We start from the raw sequence: 19,689 nt of genomic DNA, 5'->3' as shown, positions 1-19,689 counted from the left end.
CAGTGTACGCCGCGCTAGGATTGAGGAAACAGGGTGATGTAGACGCTCCTTATTGGTGCGTTAGTGTAAATTGCGCTAGGATTTGAGGGCTGTGACAGTGACGTGGACGCTCTGAATTGGTGCGTTAGTGTGAAGCCGCGCTGTGATTGGATAGATTAGCGGTACAGTTGTCAAGAGGGACTAGTGTTGCGCGAAAGACAAGAACATGTATTACGACCCACCAGAGAAAGAAAAGAAGACCTGGTTAGAGAGAATTAAGAAGTGGTTTAAGAAGGTCAAACCAGTTAAGACTAGGGAAGGACAGTTACTTCCTCCACCGAAAACCCCTGCATCCTTTATGATTGCGAAATATGGGTATCATACTTGTATTTGGTTAGATAACTGGGTGAGATACACCAAGGACGACGGAGTATTAGCTTTTCCAGAGCATGGTTCATTTAATTTGGCGGTTTTAAGAAATTTGAGGGAAAGGATGATGAATTTGGAACCAAGACCTAGACCGACACAGTTTGAGGCTTTGACGGAATGGGAAGACGAAATGCATGAACGAGAAAGACGAAGAAGTGGTAGAGGATATAGGTACTGGTTTGGAAGACCATATGGACACGAAACACATAGCGATCGAATGAAAAGATGGCGAGATGCGAGTATGACTGAGGGTGTGTTCCCTGTAAAAACTGTAGGAGAGAATGAAGGTCGAAAGTGTGCAGAAAAGAGGCATAATTTGGAGTTGAGAGGGTATGGAGCGAATGAGTCTGAGGATGATGTTCTTGATGATATGTTCTATAAAAATCCACCACCGTATCGACCAGAACCAGAAATGTTAACTCCAAGTGCCCCAATGAGCGAAACAATGCAAAATTATAAAATCGGAACCAGAATCCCTAAGTTTGAGTAAAGACAGTGGTACCAGGGAAGTAGAAAAGAGGTTGGAAGAAAGAACAGATGGAGAAAATTCTGCAGAATTAGCGAAAACCACCCTGAAATTAACTGAGAAAATAAGAGAATTGACTAAGAATCTAGAAGCGGTAACTGTTCCAGTAACAATAGGTCCAGTAATGCCTATTTTTGACAAACAGAAGGACAGTGAGCATTGTTTGACAGTCCCTTACAGAAGTAATAAACCCGTAGAACAACCAAAAGTGAGTCAGAATGAGAATCCATGGAGGCAGACTATGAGTGTAATGGAACCAAATTTTACAAATAATCCATTCCATTTGTAGATCAAAATTGTGCAGAGAGACGTATGACAATGATAGAAACAGTGTCAGAAACACAAAAAGATTTTGGACACGGAAGTACAGAAAAACCAGTAGGACCATCAACAGACGAGTTAAGTGAATGGTTAAGAAGCTTGCAGAGGAAAGACAAGGAATCCCAATCAATTGATGTGGCCAAGTTACGAATGGTATTGGAAGAATTGATCGTAGGGACTATCCCGACAGAAAAATTGAAAACCTATCAGGATGAAGAACTATTATTTTTGTGCAAAAGTGTGACCTGGAGAGCGAAAAATGTGCATGAAAGGTTAGAAGAAGTGGCAAGTGAAATGGGTATTGATATTGAAAAGGTAAAACCCTTACAGAAACCATATAGAGTAGAATTTACTGAAAAGGACATTGAGAATATGAACACCACAGGGCGAATAGGTCAAATTAAGGAGATAATCATTGTGCTGAGAAAATGGGGAGACATGGATAAATGGAGAAGCAGGTGGTATAGAAAACGAGATGATGCCTCAGATAAGACATTTTCAGCTTTTCCTGTAAGAGAAAAGGAGAAGGTAGTGACAGAATGCCCTATGAGAGAGATTCCAGGAGGAGGATATGTACATGTACCATGGACGAGACAGGATATTTTGTCTTTTACGAATGACTTCCCTCGACTACGTGAAAAGCCTGTTGAGTGGTACAGGCAGGTAGACAGATTTGTGAAATTGTCTAAAGTACTATGGATTGATTTGAATAGTCTATTTGACATAATTGTACCAGCAGATCTATGGTCAGAGTGTAAGCTAATGATAAATTTGCCAACCAAGGAATATCCTAGGGATCCTAAAACAGGAGAACCAGACCCCGAGGTAATGAAGAAATATGAGCAGGTTATGGTATTTCTGAAAAATAAAGTGCCCCCTAAAGAGACAGACTGGGTAAAAATTGATCGAACACACCAGGAAAGTAAAGAATCAGTGCATGCATACTACGAGAGGCTAATACAAGCTTTTAAGCAGTTTAGTGGAGATGAGAATCTGAGTGAAAAGGATTTGAGCCATTTTGTATACAGATTTGTATATGGTTTACGACCAAAAATTGGTGAGATGATTAAACAGCATACAGTAGATTGGCAAAACAAGAAAATAGATGAAGTATTAAGACATGCTAAATACTTCAGTGATGAAATTGAAGCAAAACAGCAGAAGTTAAAGGAGAAGGCAATGTGGGCACAGGTAAAGGTAGCGGAGAGACAGGAAGCACAATTGGTGGAACAAGTAGGGACAAAGCCAAAATTTAGTAATGGGAAGTACAAAGGGAATATTGAAGAAGCTAAAAAGAAGTTCCCGTGTCATAATTGCGGCAGGATAGGGCATTGGAAATTCAAGTGTAAGTTTCCCCCGAGTACTAACAATGAAAATCCATCATTGAACCCACAGGTGCAGCATGAGGTGAGTGGTCAACTGCAGCAACAGCAGCAAGTTGTTCCCCCACAGAATCAGGTGCCAAAACCGCCTTTTCCACAGAGCAGAAACACACAGAAGTATAGTATTGAATCGAGATTCTACAATGAAGAACAGGTAAATAAGCTGCCACGCGCTAGCGCTGTCTCGCAGTATTGGCTGCAACGCGATGAGAGTGATGCAGAAGAGAGCTATTGATGGTGCCGAAGGGAGGAAGAAGAGTGCGTACTTGGCGCAACTCTAGAAGTAGACCAGACAGGACCTTTTGTAGATGGGAGGTTTAATGATGAAAATATTACTTTCCTAGTGGATACTGGTGCTACTCGATCAACTGTTAGATCAGCTGATGTTAAGAGTCTTCTTCTCTCGGATGAAACGATCCAAGTAGTTGGGGTGTCCAACAGACAAATTAAGACATATCTTACAGAACCAGTGAAAGTCAGCATAGGGAAATTTTCAGAAATGCACTGCTTTGTGGTGTGTGACTCCAGTCCTGTGAATTTATTAGCCTGGGACATGTTGTGCATAATGAATAGCACTATATTTTGTACTCCGGATGGAATAGCTTTTGAAACACCAGATGATGATGTATTGTATAAGATGACCCTAGCTAACAGAGAAAGTGAAGTTACTGAAACATATGCTGTATTCAACCCTGATGAATTACCAAAAGAACTGAGAAAATCTGTAAAGGCAGAGGTTTGGGATTTCACTGGAGAAGATGTAGGACTAATGAGAAATGTAGATCCAGTTAAAATAACTATAAAAAAAGGAGTAACATATCCAAATGTTCCACAGTACAGATTGACACCTGAAATAAATGAAGGTGTAACTCCTGTGATAGAGAAAATGATCAGGCAAGGAATTTTGATAGAAATAATGAGTAGTCCATGTAATTCACCGATAATGGGACTGAAAAAGCCTAATGGGAAATTCAGGATAGTGCAAGATCTGAGAAAGGTGAATAAAATTGTGGTATCATGTTGTCCCATTGTACCAAATCCATCAGTGATTGTATATCAGATTCCCCATGATGCAGAATGGTACAAAGTAATTGATCTGTGTCATGCTTTCTTTTCCATCCCATTGCACCATGAAAGTCAGCACATTTTTGCATTTCGTTTTGGTGAGCGTATTTTGACATGGTGCCGAATCCCACAGGGGTATACAGAAAGCCCCTCAATATTCAATCAGTTATTAAAGAAGTCTTTGGAGAATCTAGAAATGCCTGAAAGTTCTGTTTTGGTCCAATATATTGACGACCTTTTGGTAGCATCAAAAACACGTGAAGCCTGTGAGGTAGATACAATAGCCTTGCTGAATCATTTGGCAGATGGAGGACTTAAAGTGTCACCAGCAAAATTACAGTTTTGCAAGACGGAAGTACAGTATTTGGGACACAACATTGAGAAAGGATTAAGGAAAATAACAATAGACAGAGTTAGAATAATAAAAGGAATGAGAGCGTCCATGACTCAAAGAGAAGTGAGAATGATTTTGGGAATAGTTGGGTACTGTCGTCAGTGGATAGGTAACTTTTCCTTGATCGCAAAGCCTTTGGTGCGATTAGCGAGAAGTGATGTAAAAGATCCCCTTGAATTAAACAAAGAAGAATTAGCAGCATTTAGAGAATTGAGAGATGGTTTGTGTGAAGCACCTGCATAAGGTATGCCTGACTATGAAAAAGAATTTGAGTTGTATTGGAGTGAGAGGAATGGATGTGCACTTTCTGTGTTGACCCAGAAACATGGAAATATGAGAAGACCAATTTCATATTATTCATCAATTCTAGATCCAGTAGCTGTAGGTTTACCTGGATGTTTGAAAGCGGTGGCTGCAACATGTCAAAGTTTGGAGCAGAGTGAAGGAATTGTGATGGGATATCCATTGAAAGTGTTTGTACCCCATGATGTAGCAATTCTGTTGACAAGGAGTCTTACTCAATATATGACACACAGTCGGCTGACTAAGTATGAAAAGGTCATATTGGGTGCAACTAATGTGAGTCTTGCAAGATGTGTGAATGTGAATCGTGCAACTTTGTTGCCTGATGCTGAGATTGTGGATGTAAGAGATGAAGTGGATCATGATTGTCTGGATGTACTTGATTTTTGTACCAAACCACGACCAGACATAAAAGATGTACCTTTGCCAGAAAGTGATTTTGTGATGTTCGTTGATGGGTCATGTTTGAGAACAGATGAAGGAGTGCTGAGTACAGCGTATGCAATATGCACAGTCGCAGCAGTAATAGAAGCATCATATTTGAAAGGAGTGAAATCAGCCCAGGTAGCAGAACTTGTGGCTTTGACTAGAGCATGCAAGATTGGAAAGAGTGTGAGAGTGACTGTGATAACTGACAGCCAGTATGGCTTTGGAGTCGTCCACGACTTCGGCCAACTATGGCTACAAAGAGGTTTCCTGACCTCGAGTGAAACTCCCATTAAGAATGCAGAGGGGGTTGGAAAGTTGCTTGAGGCGATACAGCTGCCTAAACAATTGGCTGTTGTAAAATGTGCTGCACATAGTCATGGTGGTGATTATATTGCCACCGGGAACAGGTACGCCAATGACATGGCACAGTATTGTGCACAAAATCAGAATTCGGTCAATCGGGCTAAGGAAAAAGAAATGTCTTCTTGCTCATTGATGTTCACTAACATTGTGGGAACTTGGGACGAGGTAAGACAATTGCAGGATGAGGCAGGAGATGAGGAAATGGGACAGTGGGTAAAAGCAGGATGTGCCCCAAGGGAAAAGGATCATGTGTGGGTCTATCGAGATGGAAGACCAGTTATGCCTGATAGCATGATGTCTACCATGGCACGGATGTATCATGGCCAGGGACATATTGGGAGAGATGCCATGATCAGGTCATTTAAGCAGACCTGGTACAATGCAAAATTCAGACTTGTAGCAGAAAGTCTTTGTCAGAGATGCTTAATATGTCAGCAATACAATCCTGGAAGGAAGACAGTAGTGAGTCTGGTAACAATAGGTCGGGAAGGAGGGCCTTTTACCAGAATGCAAGTAGATTTCATTGAGATGCCTCCCTGTAACAGACTGGGGTATGTTTTGGTTGTGGTCTGCCTATTCTCCAGGTGGGTGGAAGCATTCCAAACAAGAAGAAATGATGGGTTGACCATAGCTAAGCTACTGCTGAGAGAGTTCATCCCTAGGTTCGGGTTCCCAGTGACGATTGAGTCAGACCGAGGAGGACATTTCCATAATGAGGTTGTAGGATTCATTTGTGAAGCATTGAATGTACAACAAAAACTACATTGTGCCTACCGACCAGAGGCTTCTGGTGTGGTTGAACAGATGAATGGTACTATCAAAAATAGAATAGGGAAAATGTGTTTGGCTACAGGTATGAAATGGCCTGATGTCTTGCCTCTAGTACTCATGACAATAAGGTCAATTCCAGACCGAACTACAGGATTGAGTCCTCATGAAATAATCATGGGACGTGCTATGAGACATGTGTTTATACCAGTCAACAATCTGATGACAAAAACTGATGACATGGTGTTGGAATACTGTAAAGGTCTGGCTGACGCAGTTCATTCTGTGTTTCATCTGGTTGGACCAGATGCCACCACACTTGAAAAGAAGCAAGCCCATGATCTGAGCCCAGGTGATTGGGTAAGGATAAAGGTCCACAGAAGAAGAAATTGTCTGGTTCCAAGGTGGGGAAAACCACGACATGTCATTCTGACCACAACCACAGCTGTGAAGTGTGCTGGACTGAAGAACTGGATCCATGCCAGTCATACGTTGAGAATTCCAAATCCAGTGGACAGCACAGGAAAAGAATACTTTGATGAATCAGAATCAAGTACTGAGTCAGATGGCGAAGGGTCAAAGACACGAGGAAACTCTGAAAGGGGGGAAACAGAACCAAGTTCAGCTTTAGTCCCCAGAAGTAGTTCTCTGAGAAGAAGATTACAGATTTCTGAATCCAGCGATTCTGGAAACGAGCAAGAAGCGCAGGGTTCTAAGAAAGAACACAGAAAGAAAAGAGGGAAGAGTACTGAAGACACCACAAGAGAAATTCGTGAAAAGGAAGTACCAGATGAGAGACTGGGAGAAATTCCACCTGAAGTAACAAATTTAAGTGAACAAGGGACAGGTACAGTGAGAGAGGGACAGATTTCTGCGGAAGACCCCCGAGGAGGTGTAGGGAACTGCAACATCCAGTTAGGTGAAGGGACAAGTAGCCAGCAGGAAGATTGTGTGTTGGAGATCCGAGGAGGGACAGAAGTAGGAAAAACAAAACAAGTGGTGGAAGAAGAAGTCGCTGAAAAGACAAAGCAAGTTGAGACAGAGTCTGAAGAGAGTGAAAATGAAATACCTGAAGGTCGAGTTAAACAAAGTAAAACCTGCTAGGGTATTAGGTGAATTTTTCTTAGAAACTAAGGAACTAACATTAGAGTATATTTTTAGAAACAATCTAACATGCAGTTTGAAGAAGGAGGAAAAGACATTCCTAGACATGGTTGAGGAAAGAAGATTGAAAATGCAAAGAAAAGCAGCAGAAGTGAAAGTGGAGAAAACAATCTGGGATATAGAGAAAGAAAAACATTTGAAAGGAGAAGCTAGTCCAACCATAACTTTAGATTGGCCTCAGAAAGGGAAATTTTGCATTCGAAGGAATCAAACTGTGTATGATAATTATTTTCTAGGTAATAGCGAGTGTCATGATACATATCGAATCATGGGTGGATGGGGATTTAAAGGTGGAAGAGATCCAGTCTTTCCTGGATTATATTTTATTTGTGGGAACAGGGCATATTATCGTTTGCCAGACCATTGGTATGGCACATGTTACGTAGGCATGGTCTTTCCGAAAATCTTTCATATGGATAGAGGAGAAGATGGTGTACATAGCTTAAGTAATCATTTAGGCAGGACTAAGAGAGAATCTTGGGCAGAAATTGTAGGTGACATTTTTCAGGCATTGATACCAGCAGTGGGAATAACTCTGAATGCAAACAAAATTAGAAAATTGTCAACAGTAGTGGATCGCTTGTCAACAAGCACCGCTAGAGGATTTTTATTGGTTAACACCGAAATGGTTGCCATGCGTTCTATGGTAATGCTAAATCGACTTGCCCTTGATATTTTATTGACAAAAAAGGGTGGAGTCTGTGGAATGTTGAAAGTTCAACATTGTTGTACTTACATTCCTGACGAAAGCAAAGATTTGAAAACTTATATTAAGAATATTACTGAATTGCTTGATGAACTTGCACCACTGGAGGTTGAAGGTGTTTGGGAAAGAATTGGAAAGAAAATAGCTGCTATTATGAATTTCTTAGTAAAAATAGGTAGTACTTTTATAGGTAAAATATTGTTTCCATTAACATGTGTAATCTGCATAATTTTAGTGATAAGATTATGTTGTATGTGCTGTAGAAATAAGAAAAATAAGAAAAGAATAAAAAGTGAAAATTAAAAAAGAAAAGATAAGAAACAAGAAAGAGAAATTGAGAAAATAGAATTGGAAGAGTGGAAGGAAAGTATGTACGAATCAGTAAAAAGAGAAGACGTAGGTGAAACTGAATTATGATTAAGAGCAAGAAAACATTTTAAAGATTCCGTAAAACAGAACAAAATTTTGGGTGATGTGGTGATAAAATCACCAAAGGGGGGATTGCTGGAGCGGGTTATGCAAAAATGTGTATACCCACCCCATTTTGCATGTTGTTTTATTAATTTGATTAATGAATTAATTATAATCGAACTAATGGATTGGACTGATGTGGAAATTATTTACCAACCTTATTAATATACAAATTACACGTGGGATTTGCATCTGCATCGCTTAATTAATATGTGAACTAAATTTCGTACGCATACTAATCATAGACAATTAGAATATTGCATAATACATGTCGCTTTTGTGATGTAATTGTGATGCGTGCTTTATTTAGTAAGTATAAACCACACTGAGTGTTGCTTTTTGCTAGATAAATACATACACATATGGGTATTAGTGAGGGAATAACATTTGATTAGTAATTTTTATGTATTAATTACGTTTTTGTGTTTCTTTGCTTAAGTTGACCATTTTGGCCTATCGAAAGATGGCTGCTTTTGGTGCCTAACCCGACTGCCAATGCTGAACAAGGCTTGGGTGAAGTGTGCCTGCGCTGACAACAGATACACAGTGGCCTGGACCTGACCCCAGATGAACATGTACCTTCCAAGGACAGCCTGGGACGTCGTCCAAATATTCAGAACAAAGACTGTTGTGTGAACCGGAACTGACAAGGGTCATACACCCAAAAGACACTTTTGTGAGAACTTAAAAGGATGATCCCTGATTGTCCAATCAGCGAACTTGGATGTCTAAAACTTTGATACATTTGATATTGATTTTACTATAAATTATGGTAGAATAGAGAGGTGGGTGTGGGTTCGTTTCTGGCCTTTCTCGATTTCCTGACGTTATGCTGACGGAGAAGACGGTGACACTGCAGGACAGCTGTTAGCCTGAATCTTTGACGGACTGAATTAATGCCCAAACTCCTGATGAACTGAACCTACTAAAATTGATGTGCATAGATTTGCGAGACTGCCAGATTTGACATAGAGGACGACTTTAGCCAGAATAGGTAAATATGAATGGCAACTTGATCAAATGAATGATTTAATTTGCAATATTAATATAAATTTGGTTTTGAACATCTACAGAAATGAGTTGGGTTGTTTATTCATTGAAATGTGTTAATGAAAAGGTTAATTAGAGAATTAGAAATTCACTTAAACCTACAACTAACTGATCCGTCCCGTTTATGAGAGGAATACTATAAGTGGAGTTTAGGGCCTAATGAGTATCAGAAGGTTGTGTAGATTTGTTGCTCATTAGGGTGGATTGTGGTAATTTTCCCCTCTCCCATTTCCAGCGCTTGGAAGGATAATCGCCTCCCACACGGACTGATGGTGAGTGAATGTTGGTGTTATGGGCCCCACCAGCGAATGTATGGATAGTGTGTGTATGTGAGATCATTTGGTCCGCGACGGTAAAGAGGGATTTTGCACTCCGCGCTTTTTGCACTCCGCGCTGGACAGCCGCGGCCCGTGGAGGGAGTTCCGTGGGGCGGTAAGGCGGGGCGGGGGAGGGGCAGGGTGGGGGGTTCTAAAAAGCGGAATATTTTGCGATGCAGCGTGCGCTACGAAATTTGTTTTATTTATTTAAATGTTTACTTACCTGCAATTATCCATATTCCGGTTTTTAGAACCCCCCACCCTGCCCCTCCCCCGCCCCGCCTTACCGCCCCACGGAACTCCCTCCACGGGCCGCGGCTGGCGCTGGAGCACAAGAAGCCCTTGGAGGTGGCTGTAGCTAGCTGGATACTGGGCTCGTAGGCCAGAACTGTGCCCCCACACGAGTTGTTTATATAAATCTACCCCCATCCTACTTACACACTATGCTAGTAGGCAGGCTTGGCCCACTTAAAGCATTGGCTCTAACTCTCCCCAAATGCGAGATAGATTGCATTGCAAATGCTTGTTAGGACTTGTGCCCTGACAAGTATGTTACCAGCTGCAGGTCAAACTTCGCAATGCTGCGACATTCCATGACAAGGCATAAATACACATTCTAATACTGCATTATACAGTTCTACACTCTACATTTTCTAACCTTAGTATATACATATAATCCCACTACTACAGACTGATTTCACTCGTCACTAAAATTGCCATCGAAGTCATTTGTTAGCCCAATGTCTGTCAATAGATGGCGCCCTATGGTTAAAATTCAAAAACATTAAACAACCCGCTAAGCAACATAGGCTCATAGAATATTCTGAAATGCATGTCTGTTTCAAACCCACAAGAAAAACTTCCTAACGTTTCAGAAGACGACTGGTATATCTGAGATAGACACATGGGATTATCAATTGGCAGCGGGGCCCGAGCGAAAGACATCATAACCCTGTTTAAAACGAACATATACTGCGCAAGGCGGAGAGACCATAGTCTGGGGGAAGGTTCTGTAGCGTGTTCCTTTCGGCCAATAGGAAGCGCGGATGTCGAAAGCTGCGCGCGCACCCTACCTTCTTCAAAGTTCAAGTCTATCTCCGGCCCCACGGCTCATTTAGTTCCTCGCAGTCACCAAGCGAAAGGCAGTAATGACACCGCGGGCAAAGTAAGAGCCGAGTGCACGGAAGGGGGCGGAGGGCTAGGCAAGGGAGGCGCGGCGGGGAGTATGCGAGGCAGGCATGTGTTACAATTATACACGAGGCTAGGTGACCGCGACGTTTTAAGTACCACTTTACTGAGGCTAGGGGCGGGGGTCTGTTTGTGGTACCCATTGACCTGTGCCCCGCTGAAACGGGGTCCGTTAAATGTTCAAATTACGGTTTGTTTTCCACAACCATTGCAGGGGGTTGAGATTCGGCGTATTGCGCAGCAGGTCCCTAGTGTGCCCAGCTGGACTTTTTTTCCGGCTCAGTAAGTAATTAACCATAATCTGTTAATTGAGTAATTTGCGACTAAGAGGTATAACTCCACCCAAACTTTCCGCTGCACACACATTCACGCCACATATTTTTAGCTAAAAGTATTGCATGGGCTTGAGGTGCAATAGACTTTCTGAGCAACTTTGCTCCGATATAGGTTTATTTATTTGCATATGCATATTTAGCACGGACATTACCCAAAGGTGCCGGAGCGCTTTTCGGGGCAAATATTTCGTTACATGTAAGTTATTGATGGTTTAACATCGACGATGCAACTATAAATAATTACTAAGGATTGGTAATATAAGAAAGTACATCATTACATAAAAACAGAATGTACAAAACCCTTAAAGTTTTAAGTAATATATGCAGAGTGTACGAAGGTACGTATGGCTGTGAAAATGATTAGGTAGTATGTACCCGCAGAAAGGGTTCAGGTAGTATAGGGGTCTGTGCCAAAAGTTGATTACATTGTTTTAGCTAAAGTGCCATTGGAAAAGAAGGGCTTTCAAGTCCTTTTTGGAAGGCGTCATTGAAGTAGTGGTTGGGCGCGGCCCGTGCAGGTAAGAGCGGGGAGACTGGTCGACAGAAGATAACGAGGTAAACTTACATTTTCAAAAAACGAAAGGTAAGTGGGTTTTGTTTTTTTAAATATCAGTTTACCTCGTCATCTGTCTACTCCCCCCCCCCCCCCCCCCCCTCGCCTCACTGCGCTTACTTGCCGCATGGTAGAGGTGCGCGGATTTGCAAGTAGTGTATTCCAGATTCATGCTGCTCTTCCCGAGGAGGATTGTGCCGTCAGACGTTTCCTTTTAAAAGACAGGGGTTCAAGATACATTGCTTCAGCTTTCTGTTGCGGTCTGGAGCCACCTGATAGCTTGAGTTTTTCCGCTAAGTAAAGGGGAGTTGATCTGTGCGGGGCTTTATGGATGATGCAGGCAGCTCTTGGTTCAATTGGGAACCCTCAGAGGGTGGTCAGCATGGCGATAATATGGTCATTTTTGGGGAGTGCAGAATTATTTTGTGGAGGGTGGTTATGGGTTTTGGGGATACCGGCCAGAAGAAAGTTAAAATCAATTAATCAGCGGTTTGTAAAACGTGCTACTCACCTGTGATGGTCTCAAGGCGCTGGGGGAGGGGGGCATGGAGCTCCGGATCAGGTGAAGAGCTGGGTCTTGAGGCACTTCCTGAAGGTGTGAAGGGTGGGGGAGCGTCTGATGCTGACAGAGCTCGTTTCATGTCTTTGCTGTGAAGTAAGAGAAGGCTCTACCATCTCTAATAGTCTATTCTGGAGAGCACCAGCGTATGAGCAAGAGATTTAAGATCTAGTTCTGGGATGAAACAGTGGATTCCCCACAGACGATGTACTTGGTAGCAAGCTGTAATGAAGAAACATGCACAAAGTAGGGTTCAAATTTTTATTCAGCTTAAGTTCTTTCGTCGACATCCATAACCCAGAAATCACAGTTGGGCTCCAGGAGTGCACATTAGAACCCTGACAACATTCTAAGGAAAGGGTCATAAAGATGAAAGAATGGGGGAGGCGGAAGGGTCCAATGGAAAAGAGAAGGCAGGGAAATACATGGGGAGAATACAACATATCCCCTCCCCTAGGAAATACAATAACCAAGCACTGAAATGATGAGGGATACATAATGGCATAGCTGTGGAGGAAGAGAAAAGATAAATAAGGAGAACAGGTTAGTACATTTTGTAATCCTTGTGCCACAAAAGTTCCTTATGATGGTTCCTTAGAAACTTTTTCCTGTTGTGAGCCAGGTTTATTGGTTATTAGTGCTCTGTATTCTATGCAAGTATTAGAGAAGTCCTCACTGTTATCTTTGACAATCCTGTCAGGACTCCACATTTGGGCATCCTCTAGAAGTACGTTTTTGAAAGCCTTACATACTTTCCTTCTCTCTGAAAACTTAGAGGAACCGGAGTATACAGATCTAGGCAATTTTACTCTTACAACATCTTCCTTCCTTCCAAATTTTGATCTTTATTTGCACTCTACTGTTGTACTTGTTTACGTACTTCATTTGATTTAGGTATAAATGGCCGCACACTGCTCGTCATACCAGCAAGTTGCCCCATGGAACTATGGGCGATGTAGTAGCGACGGCGAGTACGCCTATGCTACGAAGTATAAGAATAAGTATGTGTCTCACTACTTCATTTGATGATCCTGAATTCTTTCCATTATTTTGTCACGATCTACCTCCTTATTGTTACCAACCAGCCACAAGGGACTTAGTTTAGTGCCTGGTTCCCTACCTTTTAAGGGACACCAGTGATGGAGTGAGGGGTAACGAGATGAGAACAAATCATTTAATCTGTTTTCTTCATGTTCAGTCCTCTGCCTACGTTGAGTTGAATGCAATGTTTGATCAACCGGTTGATTCTTTCAACTAATCCATTTGCTCTTGAACAATAGTGTGGTTTGCAAGTGAGTTTCTGAAAATGTATGTAAAAATTCATTCATTCGTGATGAAGTAAATTGGGCACCATTTTACGTTACCAGAGTTTGAGGTACACCTTCAATGCAAAACACTTCTTGTACAAATGTTATAACAGTATTGGTAATGATGTTGTCCGCAACTATGATGACCACCCATTGAGAATGATAATCTACTAGTGTAAATATGAACCTTCCTCCTAGTCCCTTAGCATTTATGGGACCAATAATGTCCAGATCCAACTTGTTCCAAGGAACAGGGGGTACATCAACAGCAGAAATGTAACTTTTGACCGCTTGTTTGCTCTTATCGCTGTATGTACAGCTGATACATTGTCTAATGCTCATCTCAATTATGGAGTCTATGCCTGGCCACCGACAATGAAGGTTGGTCTTGTTCTTGGTCAAACAGCAACCTAAATGGCCTTCATGTGCCAAGATTATGATTTTATTTTTTTCACGCAAACTTTCAGGAGGTACTAATTTGTTTCCCCTATACAAATTTTGGTCACAAATATACAATTAGTTTCTCATCTCCCAAAATCCTTTCTCATCATTCTTAAGATCAGAACACTTTTTAGGTCATCCCTTCAAAATGTTCTTTCACATTTTGAATCACAAGATCGCTTTTCATACTGTCTTCCCATTCTTGTTTATTTATCCCCCCCGTAATTGCTGCCACCACAAATTCTTCAAAAACCTTTTTTTCCGACTCATTATTTGGTTAGGGAAGTCGAGACAAAGAATCTTATGCCTGATTTCTTGGTCCTGGTATGTACGCAATCTTGAAGTTGAATCCTTCTAAACCAAGGAACTACCTGGAGATTCTAGGTGTGGTTCTTTCAATATTTTTCACTGAAAATGCACTAACCAAAGGCTTGTGGTCTACACACGGAAGTGCTTCACTGCCCAATAGCAGGCTAGAGCTTCTCTTTATACTACAGAGTATCGGGATTCAGCATCAGTCAATGCTCTTTACGCTAACGCTACAGTGCTTTCTTCACCATCTACAACTTGGCTAAGGGTCGCCCCTATGCCTTTAGTTCTGACATCGGTGGTAAGTATAGTGTGTTTGCTGGTGTCAAATTGTCCTAAAAAAGGAACATTCACAATAAGGCACTTCAATTTATGAAATGCTTCAATAAATTATTCACTCCAAACAAATTTTTCACCCTTTTTTAACAAATTCCGCAAAGAATGAGTAATGTCAACAAAGTTTTTTACGAACTTTGAATAATATTTTGATAAACCAAGGAAAGACGTTACTACTTCCTTGGTTTTAGGTTCCGCGGCTGATTTGATCGCTTCTACCAGGTCAACCTTTGGCTTAATACCTTCTCTAGATACAACATGTCCTAAATAAGTGACAGAAACGACCCCCATTTGACACTTCTCTCTTCAACTTTAGTCCAGCCTCTTTTAACTTCGATAGAACTATTCGGAAGGTCTTGTGCTCATCTTCATGTTTTCCAAAAACTAACAAATTCTCCTTGAAGCACAGTACGTGATCTACCCCATCCAGAATCTTTTGCATAGCTCATTGGAAAACCGCGGCAGAGGAGGCTAAACCGAACGGCATCCTGCAAAATCTAAATGCGCCGAACGGTGTAATGAATGATGTTAATGCTCTGATAAATCAATTACTGAGAAAAAAATCAGCTTTACCAACTTAACTCAACATTTTCAATAATGTTAGGCAAGAGATACCTGTCAACCCAAATATTATTTATTTCTCTCAGGTCAATCAATAATCTGATGGCGTTTGTATTGCATTTGGACATAACTATGGGTGCTACCTACTCAGCACATTTGATGGGCTCAATTACTCCTTGACTGATCGGCTTATCCAGTTCTTGTGTAAGGGGTTCCCTCATTAATGGGATGTTTCTGCATTTATGTACAACAGGTTTGGCACAGTTTTTTAATTTTATTATTTTATTCCATGTTGGATCTCTCAAACTCCCAAGCTTATCTGTGAATACTTCAGGGAACTCAAGCAACCCAATACCACATGCGGATATTTCAACAAGCATGACAGGGACTTCTGTTGTAGGGTCTAGTACATTCCCAAATCTTTTTGACGTGCCCATCCCAGAAGATTAGATCCTTGTCTTGTTATATACTCTTTTCCAACTATGCATGTATCCTTAAATGTGATCTTCATAATGGCTACACCTTCCAGTGGTATTGGGTCTTTGTTGTACCCTACCGGAATCACATGTGGTTATATAAGAAGACGCTTCATTACCAAATTTAGCATGGTGCATTTTACTATTGATGAAAGTAAAAGGAGAACATGAATCTGCAAAAACCTACACCCTTTGTCCATCCAATCCAATCTCACACGTAGGTAGATTAACCATGTGTACTTCTCTATTTCCTTCCACATCTACTTGGAGGACGTATTTACCTCTGTCATCTTCACAGGTTTCAATGGCATTAACGGTTCTGCCTGACATGTCTTTGCATACACGCGCAAAGTGTCCTTTACGGTTACATTTCCTGCACGTGGCTGTTCTTGCTAAACAATTTACATTATTAGTTAGATGCCCTGTTCTTCCACACATAAAGCACTTAATTAAGTCTGTGTTCTGAATTAAACATTTCTTTGTTAGGCTCTTCAAACATATAATTATTCTTTTGACTCTTAATGGCACATACATTTTTAATTTTTCCGCATATTTCATTCACCTCTTGGTCAGTAGTAACATTAATTTCCCAAATACATTCTACAGTGTGCTATACTTTTTGCGATATCAATAGCATTCTTTAGATCAGGAGTACCCACTAATAACCTTTCTTCTATTTTCTTATTAGTGCATTCTACTAACTGGTCATGAATGAGGGAATCTGTCAACTCGTTAAATTCACAAGTATTTGCTAAACCTCTTAAAACGGCTCTGTAATTTCCCACTTTTTCATTCTTCCCATGGCTGCTTCTGAAACATTTGTCGTTTTAAGACAACATTAATTTTATCAGCAAATTGTAATTCAAATTTTTTAATGGTACTAGCTTAAATCAATCTCTCTTTTCTCCTTCCTTCCTCCCTCCCTCCCTCCCTCCCTTCCTCCCTCACTCCCTCCCACTGGCACCAATACCAATCAAATATATTTCAAACCCTTTCATCCAGTTTTTCCAAGCCACAATTGGTTCTCCAGCAACTGAAAGGAAGGGTGGGGGTTGGTTCATACTAGCTGCTGCCATTATAATATCTGGTTACTTACAGTAATATAGCTTAATGAAAAGTATAGGTGATTTGAAAGGCACAAAAACAGTAGAAGAATAATCATGTGAAAAAAAGAAAGTTAATAACTAGATATAATTGAGTACATCAATATCTATCTTCTCCCAAAGTAAAATGTATTTTCCTGTGAAGAAATAAGAGGAAGTAATTTAAAAATGCTTAAATTGTAGATGCAATTTAGGTGAGTTCCACAATTCAATTGGTTGCCCTACGTTCCTTCTGCTAAATGATATACTTCTATGGGAAGTTCGTCACAGTCTGAGTTCTTAAACAAAACACGAGAGATGCTGTAAGCTGCTGGACTAACAAGCTCACCTCATGAAATTCTCTTCACCAGTATATAGTACATACTCCTGCTCTGTAAACCAATAGTATTCAAGTAGCCAGTCAGGAGTGCACGCTAGCCTATTGGAAAGGCTAACACATTGAAAAAAGAAATCAACTATAAGAAGAAAGTCTTGTCAAAGACTTTATTGCTGATAAACACCTCACACAGAACGTCGATGTAGGCACGCTCTCGTCAGGAGTGTTGGCAATCTCATCTCAGAATTGAAGAGAATGATCCCGCAAGCTGCAGTCTCATAGTGAACATGCAGAGGCTAGTGACTCCACAGTCCGTCCGTTAGGAAATCTTCTCAAGTAGCAAGTGCGGCGCTACCTTCGATGAACTTCACCCAGGCGGGATCGCACACTCACTCGAAACATATTCTCAGTGCCTCACTTGAGGAAATCTCCTCGCGGTGCAAGTGCGGAACGTCTTGAAGTGAACTCCGCCCAGGCGGGGTTGCACACCCACCAGATATGATTTGTAGGTAGCTACGCCACCGCCTTGAAGTTCTTCCACAAATTGAGCAAATTCCTCCTCGTACTGGGTTTCACTCCAACGAAGATAAGACCGGTAATCATGTTTCAGTTTCCAGGTCAGACAGCTCCCAGAGACGAACGCACAAGGCAAATTGCATGAAGATGATTTTTTAATAATTCTGTTCCACTGCCAAGATACTTCAATTCGACGGTAGCTGGCACAATGTGGTTCGACTGTTGTCTGAATTCTTGTCAATATCTGCGCATCATCTTTTCCTAAAGACTTAAAATATTGAGCACTGCTCCACTGGGTAACACTAGAGGGAATGCTGATACGATGTCCTCCTCACAACTAAAATTGTTACCAGTGTAATGAAGAAACCTGCACAAAGTAAGGTTCAAAGCTTTATTAAGCTTAAGTTCCTTCGTCGACATCCATAACCCAGAAATCTCAGTTGGGCTCCGGGAGTGCACATTAGAACTCTGACCACATTTTAAGGAAAGGTCCAGAACAATGAAAGGAGGGGGGAGGCGGAAGGGTCCAATGGAAAAGAGCAGGCAGGGAAATAAATGGGAGAGAATACAACACAAGCGTTTTTTTCCTTGGTGCTTATTTGAGAATGTAGTTTGAGTCTTGCCTAGGATCACCCCCAGAAAATTGGCACTGTCCACAATGGTCGGTTTACTGTTGAAGATGTTGTATGTGTCCATTCAGGATTGCAGCAGAGGTGTTGAATTCGAGGCGGAGATGGGACAATTTAGTTTTAAAAGGGTTTAGCCTTAGGTTATGAGAGGTCATCCAGTTGTGAACGGAATTTAGGCTGGGAGCAAGCTGTGAGATATCTTTTTATGAGATGACCTCTAGATGCAGTTGTCGTCTACGCATTGGTGATGGAAGATCCCTGACTACTTAAGGAGGACTCAGAGTGGTGCCATGTTTAGGGTGAAAAGGGTTGAAGAAAGGACAGACTCATTGACCCCCCCCCCCCCATCAGTTTCTACTCGCTGTGATCAGCCCATGAGAAATGAAGCGAACCATTTCAGGCCCATACCATCAATGCCTATTCGATTTTTGAGTGTCTAGTTGAGTGATGGTGGTTGACAGTGTCAAAGGCAGATGATGGGTCGAAAAGGATCAGAAGGCAAAGGTTGTCTGTATCTACAATTCAAAGAGTGCCGTCGACCACCTTTAATAGAGTGGTTTCTGTGCTGAAGTCCTGATTGAAACCAGATTGGAATTAGTCTTGGAGGTTGTTTTTGTGTTTGGTGCCTTTCTCCGCTATACATCTTTCAATGATTTTCAAGAGGAAATGCAGGTTGGAGATCTGGCGGTAGTTGTTGAGTTCTTTGGTGTCTGCAGAGGGTTTTTTTTTGATAGAGGGGTGTGGTGTTCAGTTTTGAAGCAGTCTGGTAATGTTCCTTGGCAGAAAGAGTCCCCAGTTTTTGCCAGTGTGGAAGCATGAGTGTGAAGGTCTCTTGCAGTGTCACCAAGTGGTTTGAGTTTAAAAAAATGTTTTTTTTAATTGATATTGAAAGCAGCGACAAAATCATCAAATCATCATACATCAGCAGTTAAATGCATATGCAAATCACATTTCATCACTTTAAATTGATCAGCCTTAAGATTACACGTTTCATTAACACAAAGAACGAATTTAATCAAAGCGCTATCATAAAAACGCCCAACCTCTTTGTCCTACTCAGAGGTTTTAACTATAAACTGTCCCCACAGATGTGATACAGTAACATCATACCTACAACAAGTTGGGACTATTGGCTGTCAATGGTTATTAGTTGCATAAGATAAATAAGCAGCAACTATGGCTTGTTGCATATAATTTTGAAAAAGCTTCCACTTAAAGCCCTGGTGACACCACGACCATGTTGCTGCTCCTGCGTTTCACAAAGAGAAGGGAAACCCAGAGAGAAAATGACTCTTTAAAGCAGTGTTTCACAAACTGGGGTCCGAGGACCCTCAGGGGTCCGTGGCACATTCCCAGGGGGTCCGCAGGCAGCAGTTTTAACAGCACTGCAAAG

The 19,689-nt window shown here is 41.4% G+C and overlaps 1 pseudogene; it reads left to right on the top strand.

The window, feature by feature from the left end:
* The window catches only part of LOC146866276 (alcohol dehydrogenase class-3-like), a 177,471-nt pseudogene that overhangs the window by 69,797 nt on the left and 87,985 nt on the right, over positions 1-19,689 (top strand).

This window comes from Triturus cristatus, chromosome 2_1 (genome assembly GCF_964204655.1).
Source record: "Triturus cristatus chromosome 2_1, aTriCri1.1, whole genome shotgun sequence".
Classification (NCBI taxonomy): Eukaryota; Metazoa; Chordata; class Amphibia; order Caudata; family Salamandridae; genus Triturus; species Triturus cristatus.
This window is presented reverse-complemented; position numbering and strand designations above follow the sequence as displayed.